This window comes from Dendropsophus ebraccatus, chromosome 7, assembly GCF_027789765.1.
Source record: "Dendropsophus ebraccatus isolate aDenEbr1 chromosome 7, aDenEbr1.pat, whole genome shotgun sequence".
NCBI lineage: Eukaryota > Metazoa > Chordata > Amphibia > Anura > Hylidae > Dendropsophus > Dendropsophus ebraccatus.
In genome coordinates this window covers 129296917-129305830 of record NC_091460.1, presented here as the reverse complement: position 1 = coordinate 129305830, position 8914 = coordinate 129296917, and the positions used below count along the sequence as shown (strand labels likewise).

The 8914-nt window shown below is 41.6% G+C and overlaps 1 long non-coding RNA gene across 1 annotated transcript; it reads left to right on the top strand.

The window, feature by feature from the left end:
- The first annotated feature begins 6026 nt into the window (after positions 1-6026).
- LOC138797805 (uncharacterized) lies at positions 6027-8914 on the top strand. Its single transcript, XR_011363997.1, has 3 exons — positions 6027-6187; positions 7919-8047; positions 8662-8914. It is a non-coding gene; the product is annotated as an uncharacterized lncRNA (long non-coding RNA).

Below are 8914 nucleotides of genomic sequence, written 5' to 3'. Positions count from 1 at the left end.
GGCACTGAGGATGAAGGTATGACACATACCTTCCTCCTCAGCGTCACCTGTGCAGTAGGGACATATCAGCAGGTTACATTCGTCTAACCTGCTTATAGTTTCCATACATTTATTTTAAAATTTTAAAAAAATATGTTGTTCTTCGTAGTGTGGAGAGAATAAATGACCTGAGAACATTGTGGGGTTATTGCCTTGTTGCAAGGTTTATAATGATTCCAGAAACATTTGGGATAAACTTTTCTTTAAATACTGTCAGACGGAGCGTACATCAGCAGAATCGTCCCTTGCATAAATACCCAAAAGGGGCTGCCCAAGTCGTGGAGGAGCAGAAGAAGCTATTACTGCAAACAGTGACATAAGGTCATGCAGACATCCGGTAGGACGTGTGACATGAGCTCCTGCTGTAACCTAAGATCAAGTGACATTTCTGGAGTATATAAATAATGTCAGGGGGGATTCTGTCTGCACTAAGGAAACCTATTAGGATTAGCATATAGTGCTATTACTATGGTAAGAGAATACCAATACTATATATGTGTATATATATATATATATATATACATGTATATATATATATATATATATATATATATATATGTATTAGAATAAAAGTAATCGCCCCCATTGCTATAGAAATGACATAACTATTGAATTCATTGGTTTCCAGAATTGAGCCCATATGTTCACTTAGAGTCGGGAAATGAGAATAAAGCGTGCATTAGCCCCTGTTAAAGCGATTCTACACATCCTCATAAATGTTCCCGTTCTCTAAGGCCACATTTAGACAACACTAATATAGCTCTTTAATGGAACCGTGGATTTAGTGCCAAAAATGGGGCTGGATCCTATGAGGACAAAGTGGGGGAACCTTTTCCAAGGGTTCTGTTTCCGAATGCTTTCCCTGCTATGGTCTGGCCGGATATAAACCCGCTCTTGTCTCTAAAAGGAATGAGATTTAGAAAAAGAGACTCATTGTTTAAATCAAGTTTGTTTGTTTTTTTTTAAGAATTTTGGGATTTTTTGTTTTTATTTTCCATTTTCCTATCTATATTATATATTATAAAATAATACTGAAATCTTGCAGTTTTCATTTTGGCCACTAGGCTTAAAACCCAAGCTGAAATTTCTTGTTCTGTACAGCTCATTTACCAACCTATCAACACAGATAGGAGTACAGTGAGAGGTGATACCAGTATATAGATAACAGAGGTGGACACAATTATTGTTACTCACAGCTCAGCCCCCCCACCCCCCTACCCCCTTTCCTCCTGAGAAGTAAGTCCACAGAGCATGCTCACAAATGTGCCCCCATACAAAGAATAGGGTCTGGATAAATGTTCATTGTGTCTATGACCATGACGCTTGCTGTAAAGTATGTCACTAAATGCTCTTAAAAGCAGCTTAGACAAAATGGTAGTGCCCATAGCAATGTACTACAAATAACATTTTTAAAAAATTACAATCGAAAATAGAAATAGAATAGAAAAAAAAAGTTTCCTTGTCTGTCTCTAATTGTTGAAAAACAATCCAGCCAATACATTCTCTTTAAGCCTATTGTTCTGTTGGTCATTATTATGGGTCCAAACTAAAGATGAGTGTAACTACCACAGCTATAGCGGGGTCCGGCAGAGCCGTTCCTGTTCTACCTCCGTACAGTAAGCTGGATAAGCACCTAGCTTACTATACGGAGACAGTCATTCTGACAGGGAGAGAAGCAAGACCCCTCCCCTGCACCCCAAGCCCCTCCTCCACCTCCTCACTAGGCTCTGAGGCTTCTTCCTGCTTCCCCTCTGATATCGGAACAGCAGGGGAAGGCCGGGAGATGCTGTGAAGGAAGAGGAGATACTATAAACTACCCTGCATCTTTCCTACATTAAAAGGGAGTGTGCTTGTGTCTGTATATGTGCATATGTGTGTGTATATCTATGTCATGTGTCTGTACTGTATTTGTGCATATGTGTGAATCTATATCATGCGTATGTATATGTGCATATGTGTGTGTATCTATGTCATGTGTCTATACTGTATATGTGCATATGTGTGAATCTTCATCATGTGTCTGTATATGTGCATATATGTGTGTATCTATGTCATGTGTCTGTACTGTATGTTTGCATAGGTGTGAATCTATATCATGTGTCTGTACTGTATGTGTGCATAAGTATGTATCTATGTCATATGTCGGTATATGTACATATTTGTGTATCTATGTCATGTGTCTCTATATGTGCATATGTATGTATCTATGTCATGCTTCGGTATATGTACATATTTGTGTATCTATGTCATGTGCCTGTACTGTATATGTACATATCATATGTGTATCTATGTCATGTGCTTATTTGTGTGTATGTGTGTGTGTTAGTACTGTTGATGTGTATATATAATTGCATGTGTGTACATGTGTAAACTGTGCACCTGCCGCACCTTCCGCTCTCCACCGCTGTCAGTGTTTCCACAAAATCCGCTGACGTGCTGCTCCTATAGAAAGTGCCCAGACAGCATACACCCTATACTGTTTATAATGACTGACCATTATCTGTGGGAGCAGCACATCAGCAGAGAGCGGACGACCCGAGAACGGGAAGGTTTGGTGGATCAGAATAGGTGAGTATACATTACTGTCATGTCCCCCGCAGCCCCGGCAGCATGACTAATTAAGTATTTATCCTAGACAACCCCTTTAATTATAGATTTATAATGCAAGATGCCATTGCTGTAAAATACCTAATAGCAGTAAGGTCTTGCATTATGGATCTACGATTAAGCTGTGAATTTTAAATGGACACTGTCAGTTTAAAAAACTTTTGACATGTAGAGACATTTCAAAAGTTTTGATTGGTCACTGAATACACTCTGACCCCTCTGATCAACAGAACAAGTAAGGAGAAGTGTGTCTTCTCTCCCAACTCTGTGCTACGAGAACAAGATAGACTCCAATGTAAGTCTCTGCTGTGCTGTCCTCTCCCGACATGTTATAGTGACTGGACAATTTTTTAAGTATTGCGGTTGTGTTGACACATGGTATTTCTTATGTGTAATATGTATGGTGATAAATATTGCTCATTATATACCGGTGTCATTTGGTAGCTGCATGATTATTGTATTTTAGTATATACAGTGCTATAATGCTTGGAAAATTGTCTTAGGGCGTCCTCACTTATCCTTCTAATTTGGCATTTTTTTAACGCCAAAAGAAAACGCCACAAAAAACTCTAATGCATCATATGGTGTTTTTGACTTTATGTATGAATGTTTTTTTTGTTTTTTTTTAAAGTTTTGGCATTTATCGTGTCGGTGTTTTTACCCGAACGTAGACTTCAGTGCTTAACCACTGTGGGCAAGACTCCATTACGGGGAAGGGAGCCTTGGGGGTGGGTGTGGGAGGGTTAATTTACTCTCCGGTCTTCTCCTCATCTTCTTCAATCAGCGACTGAGTCGGGACAGTGCTTCAGCCTCTGATTAAAGAACAGGGAGAAGACCGGAGGGTAAGGCTGCATTCACACGTTCCGTGGTCCGCGCGGAGCACGGACGTGGAATGCCTTTAACGGACTCCCCTCCGCCCGGGCAGCATCTGTGATAAGATGCTGGGAGCAGGGGGAACTGTACAGATATACGACGCGGTATAATGACAGCGCCGCGCGGCTCATATCTGTACAGTTCCCCCGCTCCCAGCATCTTATCACAGATGCTGCCCTGGCAGGGGGAGTCCGTTACAGGCATTCCACATCCGTGTTCCGTGCGGAACATGGAACGTGTGAATGCAGCCTAAGTTAACGTTCCCCAGCCCAGAGCACAAGCTGGCCCATGGGGGGCAAATTTAACCCTCTGGGGACCAGTTTGCTGAAAAAAACACCAACCCCTCAGCCTGCTGCGTTTTGAAAAAACTGCCACAGAACCTCAAAAATGACAGAAAGGAGAGAAAAAGGCCCCCCATCCCCAAAAAAAAACACCATATGTAGTGAAAAATCATAAACGTCCATTGATCTCCAGCAAACATCTGGCCGCTGGCGTTTTTACAAAAAATAAAAAGAGGCAGTGTGAAGCCAGGCATATGTATGTGCATAAGGGTCAGTTTAGACAGCCGGATATTCCAATTGGAGGGGGGGTGGGGGCAATCAAAAGTTTGCTATGGGGCCCAATCATGACTAGTTACGCCCCTGTGTGAGATTATTGAGGACATTTAGGACAGAAGTCATAATGTTTGTATCGGCTCTGCATATTCCTCTATATTTAGTTGTTTTGTAAGCGCGCTTTTAAATGTTACAGTGGGAAACGCTTTTTTTTTTTTGTCCTTGATGCCAAAGCCGGAGCTTAATATCTTCTATCGATCACGCACACAGTAGGTACTTTATTCGGCATTAAAAAAAAATGGATAATCCTAATAAACTAATCAGATTAGAAAGGTGCTCTTCTCTGCCTGGCTCTAAACTAATATTACTTTAAAAGCTTTACTTTGGCTTTGCACTTCACAAGAGTTTTTTTTTTTTTTTTCAAGATTAAAGAATTATTGGTATAAAAAGGATCTAATCCTGTGACAGACAAAGGTGTTTTCTATAGCCGGGGATATTACACAGGAGAAAAGGTGAAATAAGTTAAAGTCTAAGAAGAGAAATAAACACTTGGGCAGATGTGGCCGAGTAGCCGAGTCTGCCTTTCATTAGAGATCCCATCTCTGGAGTTGTCTCAACAGCAATTGTTCGAGCGAAGCCTTATTGTCTGGTGACACTTCATACTTACTCGACAGATTGTTTTCTAAAGAGATGTAGAGATTTGTTCTACTACTTTGCTTTGAATGTGAAAGAAAATGGAAGTGACAGACCGGCAAAAGAAAACCAGATAATGGACAAGAAGATTAGCGTTTCCTTTTCTATAGAATTTCAGGGGGTAAAAAAAAAATAAAAAAGATGTAAAAAAGGTTAAAGACTATAATAATATAGTCACATATGTTCTCTCGTTTATCGAGGTTTGGGAAAATACTTTGCAACTTGGAAGGAAAAATCTGATTAAAACCAAGAAGAGAACAGTAACCCGCCCCTAACATGAGGAATATGATTTACTGAGATACCTTAAACCACCATCTCTCTCTCTCGAGATGACTTATCAAAGCAATATCGCACCGTTTAATCGTTTAGCGGGAGAAGGGACTAAAGTGAGATAAATTAGCCTCTACTTAATTATTCCTTCAGCATCAGTTAGCATCTACCCAGGGTTCACTGCAGACATTTCCACTACTCACTGGTGTTTTTAATAAAGTCTATATCCAGCCCAATGAAACTAATCATTGCACAGTCAATCATTCCGGTTTACGATGCGGCAACTACCGTTGGTTGCGTAGAGAGAGTGAAAGAGAGAGGAAGGGAAGATAAACTGTATTTTAAATGAAGAACAGATTTCCATTCACATTATAGAACACCAAATCAGCTATTGCATTTTGTAGCTCTGAGCAATCAGAATACAAAAGGAAGGAATTTATACTTTCTGGACAATTTCCATAATGGTCTATGCGGTGGTGGTGAGCCCAGCAAGCCGGGCCTGGAAATAACAAACAAGAACACTCCACGTAAGGAAAAATATATTCTTTATGGGATTTAACCAGAAGACAGTCTTTTCTGATTGTGTATATATGTATTTTAATGTATATTTCCTAGAACGAGTTGGAGTATGGCCTTGGGTTTTCATATATGATATATGGCTTATAGAATATTCAATACTTTGTACATCAAGTCAAAACCGAGCTTTTCTTTATATCTTTCTCCGGTCTTTTTCCTTTATGGTTGGTTTAGGGTTATAAAATATAAATGCTAAACAAGGTCTAAGGTCTTTAAAGTGAATCTGTCGCTAGGTTTATGCCACCTTAAATGACTAGTGACAGAAATGCTGAACAGATCGGTGTATTACTTACATCATTCTGTTCAGCCGTTCTCCTAATATGCAGGAGAATAGGATTCTTGCCACACCCCTCTTCCCCGCCCTCCAGCTGCTGATTGACAGTTGATAGACTATACACAGCATGGATAGATAACTGCCAATCAGCAGCTGGTGGGCGGAGCAGCGACCCGCCCCAATCACTGACTGAATAAGCAGCCAGTCCATCAGCCAGGTCATGACGTGTGCCCAGTGGGATTCCTAGAGCCCAGCGGGGGTCCCAGAGCAGTGATCTGGGGCTGCAGAGGCATGCGGAGAGGCGAGTAAATACTCTTTTTAATTCAACATCTTTGCTCAGAAACCCAAGGAACCAACAATGCTTAGGCAAAATGGAATGCACGGAACAGCCTTAAAGAGACTCTGTCAGTAGGTTTATGCTGTCCTATCTCATGGTAGCATAAACTAGTGACAGAGAAGTTGAACAGAATGATGTATCACTTACATTGCTCTGTGCAGCTTATTCGGAGAAATCCTTCTTAATAACATGGATAATAAGTAGTCCTCTCCATTATGTACATGAGCCCAGTAGTCCTGGATATTCATGAGAAACAGAAAAGTCTGCCCCCAGCTTCTGATTGGCAGTTATCTATTCATGCTATATACAGGCAGTCAATCAGCAGCTGGAGGGCGGGGGAGGGGTGTGGCAAGAACCCTATTCTCCTGCATATAAGGAGAACAGCTGAACAGAATGATATCAGTAATACACCGATCTGTTCAGCATTTCTTTCACTAGTTTATGCTGCCCTCATTTATAGTTTAAATTTCTGCTTACTCTGGTCTTAGGAGTCCTGTGGGCAGTCCCATTATTGATTGACAGCCTTCCCTGTATGTATGTATGTGTGTGCATACAAATATAACTGTTGAATACTAATTATAACCATTAAATCCTAATCCTAACTTGTTGCCAGTTACAGTTACATCACGGGAGCTGGGTGGGACGACGTGACGACGAGAGCCTTGTAGCAGTAGCCTCCAACAGTTTTTTTTACTGGTCACCAGGGCTGGCCATGGCCGCTGTAGCACTTTTAAGAATAGGAGATTATATAGCCTTTAAGTGGATATATGTGCTGTGCAGACTTGCTGTGAGTGCAGTAAATGTGCATGGTATTATGGAGCAGCTGCTGCTGCATGTGACGTGTCATGTAAAGCTGCTGCTATTTGCTGAATGGGGTTTCCCCGCATGCCTAAGATATTCAGGGCTAAGGGAAAAGCCTAAGTGTGTGTGGGTCTGTGCAGCTGGCAAAGCCAAGAAAGGGGACTTGTATTTTACTGCAGAAGCAATAGGATTCAGGTTTTTCATTGTTCAAGTTCTTTATTGCAATTATTTTATACAAAGCCAGGAATGGTTTTGTATATAATAATTGGTCTTAGTCTATCCTTTATATGTATCCACCATTTATGATCAGTTCCTGGCTCAATAATTTAAATAAAAAAAAATAAATAAACCTATGAAGACAAAAAAAAAGACATACCCTGAAAATAAGACTTAGTAGAGGTTTTGCTCTATTGCTAAATATAAGGCCTCTCCTAGAAGTAAAACCTAGCAAAGTTTTTGTTTGGAAGCATGACTGCCAAACAAAACACCAGGACATGCAGCTGTGATTCTTGTTAGCCAGTCACCGTTCGTTGCCGAGCAGCTGTATGCAGGACATGAAGACCGACACCAGCCACCAACCCCGATGTTCCCTTCCACAGCTGTCACTTGTAAAAGTGCAGGTGAGACATCAAAAGGCCCATTGCCTGCTGCCATCTCCCTTATCCCTTACCGCCAGATGTAGAGCTGCACACAGTCTGCAGTTATCCCATCGCCTGCCACCATACGGTACACTGTCCCTGCTGTGCTGTACGAGCATGCTGTAATGAGCTCCCCCTGGTGGCCCTGCTATGCATGTGACGTGAATTCTTCATGGGAAAATAAGACATCCCCTGAAAATAAGACTTAGCACATCTTTCGTAGCAAAATTAATAGAAGACACTGTCTTATTTTCAGGGAAACACGGTATGAGCTGCACTTGTACTTATTAATGGATGGAGAACGACATGGAGGAAGAGATGGGAGGTCTGGGATTATCCTGCTCTAATACAGGGACAGAAAAGGAGAAGAGGTGAGATGTAAAGGGTAAGCCGGCCACTACAATGAAGAAGAATTCTACTGTGACACCATACTGAATAGGAGCAGCACAGTTAGGGTAGTATTACATGGGGGCCCGATAATAACTGTAAACGAGCGTCGATCTGCTAGATCTGCGCTCGTTTACTGGGCCTATTACACAGCCCGATAATCGTTTAACAAGGGCTGCATGGACATCGTTATCGATGTCCTTGTAGCCCTTGCTTAAACTGTATACACATCCTTTTCATGCTGCAGGGCTCCTCCTGCGCTCTGCTTCTCCCCGGATCCTGCACGCTGCAGCTTCAGAGCGGCCTGTCTCAGCTGACAGTCCGCTCAGCCAATCACTGGCCGCGGCGGTCCTGGCCTGTGATTGGCTGAGCGGCCGATTATTGTTCTGTGTAATAGTACCCTTAGCCGCTATAAAGAGATTGGGAGCTGGATGGACGATATTTTCCACTGTATGCCTACACAGTCAGATGCATTGCATCTTTTATTTTGAAGGATACATCCCAGGTTCTTCTGATGGAAACTACGGACAGAAAGTTCAGCAAACTTTTGTTTGCACTGTCAAAGTCAATAAATCTTTTGTGTAACCTGTTGTCATTTTTCATTCTTTGCAGGAAGCCAGAGGACTGATGATGGCGGAGAGATGACCCCCCCTGCTCACCTCCTGCTGATTGGTACATGCTGTCCCCTTCACTGAAACCTCTTAATGTTAAAAGAAGAAGCGACTCCAGTGCTAAATTGGTAGTTTTCTGCTGTAGTCTACTATTTTATGACCCATAACCTACATGTACGGTATATGCAATCCAATAAGAACATATAGATTGTTATGTTTGAAGTAAACCAGGTCATCTTCGTTTAACTCCAGAA